This window comes from Cupressus sempervirens, chromosome 5 (assembly GCF_028749045.1).
Source record: "Cupressus sempervirens isolate cs-2001-9-10 chromosome 5, ASM2874904v1, whole genome shotgun sequence".
In the NCBI taxonomy this organism is placed as follows: Eukaryota; Viridiplantae; Streptophyta; class Pinopsida; order Cupressales; family Cupressaceae; genus Cupressus; species Cupressus sempervirens.
This window is the reverse complement of record NC_143122.1, coordinates 766,953,726-766,962,873: the sequence shown is the minus strand read 5'-3', so window position 1 is coordinate 766,962,873 and position 9,148 is coordinate 766,953,726. Positions and strand designations below refer to the sequence as shown.

General features: G+C 30.6%; 1 pseudogene; it reads left to right on the top strand.

The window, feature by feature from the left end:
- The first annotated feature begins 488 nt into the window (after positions 1-488).
- LOC149558156 (18.0 kDa class I heat shock protein-like) lies at positions 489-7,036 on the top strand (annotated as a pseudogene).
- Positions 7,037-9,148: the final 2,112 nt, after the last annotated feature.

Genomic DNA, 9,148 nt, shown 5'->3' with positions numbered 1-9,148 from the left:
ATGCATGTTTTTAACTCAGCTATGACTTGATATTCAAGTGTCAAATTATCTTGAATGCTTTTAAAGCTCTTTAACCTATCTTTACAATTAAATAGAGATGTATAAAAGGAGATATAAAATTTGAAATTTGAAATAGGCAAAAAAAAGTGCAATTCTAATAATAATATAAGAAAGAAGTATTTACTATTTTTTTTGAAAAAAGTAGTAGTTGTAAAATTAAGATGATAGAGATATAATAAGATACAAAGAGAGTATTTCAATTAAAAAGACTAATAAATAATTGAACTTTAATTTATGACACCTAATTCAAATTTAAAAATAAAAACTTGATTGCAGATAATGACATATAAATCAGAGTACGAAACTTAAACACCATTAAAATAATGACATCTAATCCAACTTAGTTACCACTAGAAACGTAATTAATTTAAAAATCAGACAACCGTAGTTCTGTGGCTTCTAAATTAATTAATAAATTAAAAACTGTAATGTCGGGTACATTTGAGGGCCACATCCTATGCCTTGTCTATCCTAGTTCACAAATATCTCTGACGGATCCGCGCAACAGTCAACATGCCCTGTCTATGCAAGTAGAGGACGGTGCTAATAAAGTCAATAAAAAACAGATTTACATGGCCTTGAATGTCCAAGAAAGTTTGTAAACCCTTTTCACAACACTCTACGAAATTGCCTTCGATGGGACAGTATTGCTTAAATCCCTCCAACAAATCTCAACCATCGAAATACTGAAGAGCGCAGTAATTAGGTCCACATGTCCATCTTGGCTGCAAAAACCATTCAATAAAGTCGACGCCGTCTCAAATTTATGTTTGACGGGCAATTGGATCTGCTTGCTATTGTACTCAATAATTGCGGGCAGAGTTTAAACGTACATCGTTTTCCCACAATCTACTGTCCAAAATGGGCACGCTGCTTTATTTCCTTTTGTTGAATGCAAAGCTTAGCAAAAACGTCACGGCAATAACACTGTTTTGCGTCAATGACTGGGACTATCATGTTTGGACTGCCTCCCTCAGTTTTCACTCTCAACGACCTTGTCTTCGCCACCACAACTTTCATACAACCGACTCCGCTTTCCACCAAGACTTTTTGATACCCACGTTTTCAATGGTAGTCATTCGCTCTGCATGATTTTCGATGTGGGGATGCGAAGGAAATATTCCAAACGACCATATTGAAATGTACTGACCTCCCACGCCTGTTTGATGTACCCTTATATTATCTTTTTTACGTCCGTTGAAGAGATTATATCTGACATCACCTACTCTCATGTCACTTCAAATTAAAGGAGTTCTGTTTTCTTGTGTTTGAAATCTCCGCAAAACGTCGGGATGCCAGCGAATTCAGTGATCGTATAGCTTGTTTTTATTTCTCCCCAGTTTAACTACTCGTAGGAAAACTTTAAATCACTGTCCGCACACTTATGATGACTTTGTAACGTACGAAAACTTTAAATCACTTCATATAGTGAAACACGCAATTGATCTAAAGACTATATTTGATATAAGTGCTTCAACTTAGCAAGTGCAACACGCAATTGATCTAAGACTATATTTGATCTAAGTGCTTCAACTTAGTAAGTGCTATAAATCTAACCATCGTGAATATGACAATGTTCCTGGACTTTTTAAAAGATGAAGGGTGAGCATTAGTATTGTTCAAATTGCATTTCAAACATTATTTTTTTAAAAAAATTGAAATAATGCAAATTACAAAGGTAAGAAGAGTAGATCACAGAAAATTGCTCAAAAGAATGAAGACAACATTACAGTAGAGAAACAAGAGGCAAAACAGGCCACCGGGGTACATAGAGAAGAGAGCACAATTTCAAATACAATTTATCAGAATTCGGATAAGAGGCTGTAGACTATGAAGCACCCAATTTCAAACATTATTTAGTCTTTCATTTCTTAATATCAAATAAAATTTTCTTTTTGTTTAAATATTTATTCTTTGTGAGCATTAGTATTGTCAAATTGTATTTCAATTATTATTTAGCCCTTCATTTCTTAATATCAAATACTCTTTTTTTTTTGAATATTTATCCTTTGTAAGAAGCTTATTTGAGTGGTTGGATTTTTAAAGGAGATTACTTTTAGTGGTTGGAATTTTTTAGAAGATTATTTCTAGTAGTTAGAATTTCTTAAAAGGTTATAATGTATAGTTATTTAGAAATTATTACATATCTCAAAGTATACTTTAAAATGATTATATTCTAAATCGTGCGTGCATAATATATCCTACAATATCTAAGAACAATATTCTGAAGGCCATTTTATTGTTTAGAATTTATAGATAAACTGGCTATAATATTTTTACATACATTATCTTAGAGCTTGTATAAATTTATAAGAACTCATAAACTATTAACTCTAAAATTTATATTGCAGAGAATTCAAATATAATCAAGTTTTATTTGCTTTACATGTACCTGTTTATGATGATTGAAGGAGCAATACACATGGACATTAAACAAGATAAATATTTATGCGAAATATTTATTTAAGGATTGGTGCTTTATAAAACATGATGTATGAAGAAGACCATGTAAGTGTATAGGATTTAGTGGTATGGAATAAGTCAACCTATTAGAAAGAGTAGAGGACTTGATATGAATTCTTGTTAGGTGTTTGGTGACATTATGACAACTAAGTTTCAACTAGAAAAATAACATGTGTAAATTTGATTGTTTAAAGAAATGGTCTTAAGAAAAAAATCCAAATTAAGACAACTCCATAATTATGTGAACCTTAGTCTAAATAGAGTAGCATAATGTATATGCTTTTAGCAGTGAACTAATCTATCAAATCTACAAATTAGATGGAGGATTAAATGGAGATATGATCTATCTTTAACCTAGGAGTACCAAGGAAAAATCTTTGAAAATGGACTATTGTTGGTAAACAAATTTGTCACTGTGAATAGTGACAATTGTCCCAACAGTTGGAGAGACTACAATTAATCACTATCAACCTGCAATCTTCATCTAGGTTTGAGAGGGACAATTCCCTCGTGTGTTGTAGCTATTTGGGATTATTTTTTACTTTTCACCTAAAAGCATGAATGGGAGAAAATAAAGTTAAAGGTAGATAGGAATATTAACTCTAATAGTAGACATACGACTAGTGACTGAGATCCATGACAGACAACAATTTACAAAGGGTTTTAGGAATCCAAATGTGATAATGGTGAAAGCAATATAACTAATCACGACATACAAAGTGATAAGCTATATGAGTACATCCAAATTAAGATACCATAGAATGAATGCATTCTTTGCACCAAGTTAAATGCTCCACACAAATACAAATTAGATGGAAAATTGAATGGACACATGATCTATCTTTGAAAAAGGAGTACCATGGAAGAATCTTTGAACATGGAGTCTCAAGGAAGAAGATATTCTTTACTAATTAAAATGTTGTGATTAATTAGTCAAATGATTTACTCTAAAGTTAGAGGAAAAAATAGAATGTATAAACATTCAATATGAAATTGAGAGATAAAGATATGAATTGTATCTAAGAAATGTAAATTGTAATGTACATTATTTAGGTTGAATCCTCATTTTATAAGTTGTGAAAAATAAAATTCTATAAATGTGAGAGATAAATGACCTAACTATCTTTTGCAAATCTCTTTATCGAGTGCATACTTCATTGTATATTTGTAAATCCTTTAACAAGGTGGACCTTACAGTCCTTATTGCTCCTAACAGGGCAGATCATCAGAAGTGATCAATGTAAGTGTTTGTTGAAATATATGCTATTTGAGTACATTTCTCACGTGAGTCTATTAGAGATACATTTCATTGTAAAATGTAACAAATAAAAAATATTTGAGATTGTGTATGCAATTTTTCTAGTATGACATGTGTATGACTAGTGAAAATTATGATTATCAATCTAATAATCAAAGTTATTGGTGGAAGGGAAAAAATAGTTTTCCAATCTTGAGATCTCAAAGCAGTTATATAGTCATGATCACATGAGTGAAGCTCTTGGATCTTTTCTTATAAAGTTGAATGAAGGATTTCATTGCAAATCTAGTGGCTAGATTATAGTCACCTTGGTTAAAATATAATGTGTGATATTTGAGTTATATCTCTAGATAGTGTTAATTTATTCATCAAGGTGTTCTAGGATGATTGCTATATTAGTTATAGTTGGATAGTACAAAACTATTTACCACGATCCTTCCTTTTCCACTTTCCTTGGGCCCAGTTGATTGGTTGTATCCTCCCTAGAAGTTGCCACATGTTTAATTTTAATTTGGGTAGTTACTAGTTATTCTTAAATATGTGTGTATGAATATGTGCTAGTTAAGTTCACCCACAATAAGTCCTAGAATAAAGTACTAGCTATCATAAATGGACTAATTGAATTATATACATAGTATATGTATGTATAATGTGTATGCACACACACACACACACACACACACACACACACACACACACACACACACATATATACTTACATAATTATATGTATGTATATATGTATGTATGTATGTATGTATGTACATACATACATACACACACACACATATATGTATGTATATACATGCAACTATATATGTATACATACATACACATATATACATGTATATATATACATACACATATCTATATATATGTATGTCTATATATACATACATACATATATATACTTGTATATGTGTATATGTATATATATATATACATATATGTATATGTATGTACATATGTATATGTATATATATGTACATACGTATATATACATATATATACATGCATATGTATATATATTGAGTTTTTCTATCCTTCAACATTTCGCTTGATGATGACATTTGATCTAGGGTTTCAAAAAATAAACTCTTCTACAATATCTTTAGAAAATAATTTACTCGGCACCAAAAGTATCACTTACTGATGTTAACAAGTTTGTCAATGCTCCACTATGATTTGCTTGTTTCATCATTGAAAATGCCTTAATCACCTTTAAGTCACTTGTGGTCTTTGTAATCACTTGGCGAATAAAAATATATGCTCAAATTCAATAAATACCTTCAAGTTTTCATTCTAGGTTTGCAATAAATGTCCTCCTACTTGGTTTCTATATGACAACTAGTTTGGTCTACATACTTGCTTGGTCAAGGTTACCTTACTTGGCATGCAACATTTATTCATTCGTTCAATACATCAACTCTGTCAATCACTCAGTCTATACTATAGAGCTTGGTCAATATAGACTGTACCATTGATGCTCGATACTCTATGTAGCAAATGATTCTCCTTTACTTTCCCTTTTTATGGATTTGTTCTTAATGCATATTTACATATGTAGATATGAATTTTTAATACATCTATGATAGGAACTAATGTTAAAATATATCATTGAATATACAGTTCCTACATACCTTCTTTCTTTAGTTAGATGTGTGTAATCACTCGATCCACTAGATTGGATGATCTCAGCTTTGTGTGCTCCACTACTTCTAGATTTCACTATCTCTATCCATGTTTTCTATCCCTCAACCTCATATTTTCCATTCCTTGGTGTCAATGCTCTAGTTATGTAGTTTTTACTAATATGTCCAATTTTGAGACAACTAAAACATATTATTTCTACACTCAGCCACTTCTTGTAATTTCCTCTAAAATGTGTCTTGATGCAATTATTTGGGATGTAACCATACTCTCCACAATAGTGACAATTATATCATGTATTATAATCTCAATTGTATGAATTACCTATTCTCGATGCACGTTTTTATTTCTCAAGTGTCCAGTTGAGCTTTGTCTCAAATGTGCACTCATGATCTCTATGTCCATATTTCTGACAATTATAGAGATGTCCTTTAAATGTAGTGAATGAATCATTTTTATTTGATTTGCATTCATGTGCTTGATGTCCTACCTTCGTGCCTTTATTAAGCCGAGAGGCTTCTACAATGGGAGCAGATTTCGTTGTAAACAATTTAACATTTTAAAAAAATTGACAGGTAGCTGCCAGTATGACAATGAACAGTTCCTTTCGCCCATTATTGCATTCATCCATTATGGAATATGAATTATTTTCTAAAATAATATATTAATAATGGTGACGCTCCATAGTTGAAGAAGTTTCTAGAATTGTTCTCGCGGATAGCAGTTGAGAGCTGTGATACCTTGCTGGTAATCTACAGCCTGCAGAACAATATTTTTTATGCTATGTGGTGTGCAAGCAAGTGGCATTCCCTTTAAACAGATTAAACGCTTCTCTCGCCAACTTATTCCCTCTGTAAACATTCTTCACAAATCTACACCTCTCTCAAATCCTCTCATCCCCTATATAAATTGAAACCAATCTTTTGAGCTAGTCATCACAAAGACAATTTACAACATTTTGTACATTTACAAGCTCTACAAAATTTCAACCTCTTTTCATATTTATTTGGTAAAAAAAAGGCTCTGACTCCGTTTTTTGGAAGAGGCACAGGCGCATGGGATCCATGGGAAAAGAGCCTCTTTGATCCATGGCTTCCCATTTCTCGTGTGTGGGATGCCATGGATTTGACTATCCCCACAACGACTTCTTCATTTTTCAAGGGACACCATGGCTGTGGCCAACACAAGGGTTGATTGGAAGGAAACCCCTGAAGCTCATGTCTTCACCATAGATTTGCCTAGTAAAATATCAATAATCCATTTGCCCCCTTTTCTAGGTTTATTATGTTCCATTCCAGCAGTTTTTCTTAAAGATTTGTTGCAGGGCTAAGGAAGGAGGATTTGAAAATCAATTTGGTGGATCAAACTACCCTGCGAATAAGCGGGGAGAGGCTCAAAGAAGAGGAGGAAAAGACAGATCAGTGGCACCGTGTTGAGTGTTCCAGTGGGTGATTTATTAGGCAATTCTGTTTGCCAAAAAATGTGAATGTGGATAGCATTTCGGCAAAGCTTGAGAACTAGGTTTTAAATATGAATGCTCCCAAAACGCACTCTAATGGAGGCAATGGCGGTGATGTAAAAAGCATTAAAATTGGCAGTGCTTAGATAATGAATGTATTAGATTTGGGTATTAGTATTATGATAGTGCCATGGGGTTTCTGAAATATAGAGTGCTAATTGTACACTTTCTTATTATTATTATTATTAGACATTGGTATTAATATTATGAGAATGCCATGGCATTCTGAAATATAGAGTGCTACTTGTATACTTTGTTTGGATATTAATTTAAATAAATTCATTTTTGTTTCCCTTAATTGAATTTTTTCTATTTCATTTTTATTGCTTCTTGAAATTGTAGAAAAAATTTAAAATAATAGAAAAAATGTCTTCTTAGTAAATATGTAAATAAAAAATATAATAACAACTTTATTATTTTTGAGTATCTTATTTTTACAAAGTTTAAAGAAGATCTTAAAAAGCTTATAGGAAAATAAGATATTTCTAAATATTTCTATTGCATGACATGTTTCTTTATTTTTCAACTCCATGATGTTTCTTAGATTTAAAGATTGTGTTATTTCTTTAAAATGGATAAGGTTTCTATATTTTTTATGTTTCTTAGATTTAAAGATTGATGTTTCTTACATTTAAAGATTGTGCCATTTCTTTAAATATGGATAATTGATAAATTGTTAGCTTTTTATTGTTTTATTTTTAATTAAATAAATTATCTTTAAAAAATTATAAAATATTTTTTGTTTTATATAATAAATAGTCTTTAATGAGTTGTTTAAAACTGAATAAGTATGATTAGCGCATAAATAGGATAATGAAATTTATGGAAATATTAATTCATAACCCTAACTATAATCAAACCATACCAATAATGAATGTCATACAATAATGGTAGAGTTCCCTCTAATTGACCCCAAACCTAATCTAACCTTAATTATAACCCTAATTGTTCTTTGATCTAACTCATACCTTATCTCTGTCTTTTCAAATCCAATACTGTTGTGGCCTTTCATTCTATTTATGTTCATCTTATTGCATGCATATCACATATGTCTTCATTACCTTCTCCATTAGAAGAATTTCTTAGAGAATGTGAGCAAATCATTGGCGATTGGCTATTTTATTTCTATAGTTTGTTCTAACAAGAGTTTATCTTGAATTGTATTCTTATATAAGGAGTTGCAGTAGTTTTGGAAATTATCAAATAAAAAGTTGTTAAAGTATATTAAAAATCTATTTTAAAATTAGAATGTATGAATATTAAGAAAATATTTTAAATTTTTATTATTTTTAAAGAAAACCTCATAATTTCTAAAATAACTAGTAAAGCTATTTTTTAGTGAGTTTGAGTTTATGAGTAATAATATAAATTTGATATTACTAATAACCTAAAATTTATAATCTATTGGATCTATGACTCTACAATCAAATTAAAACTTAATTTTCTTTTTAGCCAATTGATATTTAATGGCTACTTTGTTCATATAATTTTATTTCTAAATATTTCCATACATGATCTTCTAGAATATATGTTTGAGTGGGCAAATTTTATTTTTTCAAAGTTAACTATAACATGACTAAATTGTACATTTCTTCATTTACAAGTGTATTTGGATATTTTATTATTTTTCAATAATTGATTATTTTTCAATAATTGAATTAAAATATATATATTTAATTAAAGTTAAAATTGATTAATATACTTAAACTTTGATAATGTAAGCAAATAATAAACTTAAGACTATTATAATGAACTATTTAAAAAGTTAGAACAATATTTTTTTCTTAAATTAGAAAAAACTAAGATGTTAAATCAAGTTTTAGAAATAAGGTTGAATTTTGAAATAAGTCAAACTTTACAAATTAAGTCAAACCATTGAAGTTAAAATCAAAAGATGGTTTGGAATTAGAGTCAAAGTTTGAAAGTTAAGACATGTGAGAGAGAGTGTGACATGAAGTACAAAGAGAGACAGAGAGGGGCAGAGAGGAGAAAAATGGGGAAGGGTGAGATGCATGAGGTAAACACATGGAGAGAGATAAATATACATGAGGCAGGGAGATTAATATAAGGGAACATTAGAGAGAGAGAGAGAGAGAGAGAGAGAGAGAGAGAGAGAGAGAGAGAGAGAGAGAGAGCTTAAAAATGGAAGAATAGATTGTGTTCCTGTGTGTGTGTGTGTGTCTATGTCAGAGAGAGAG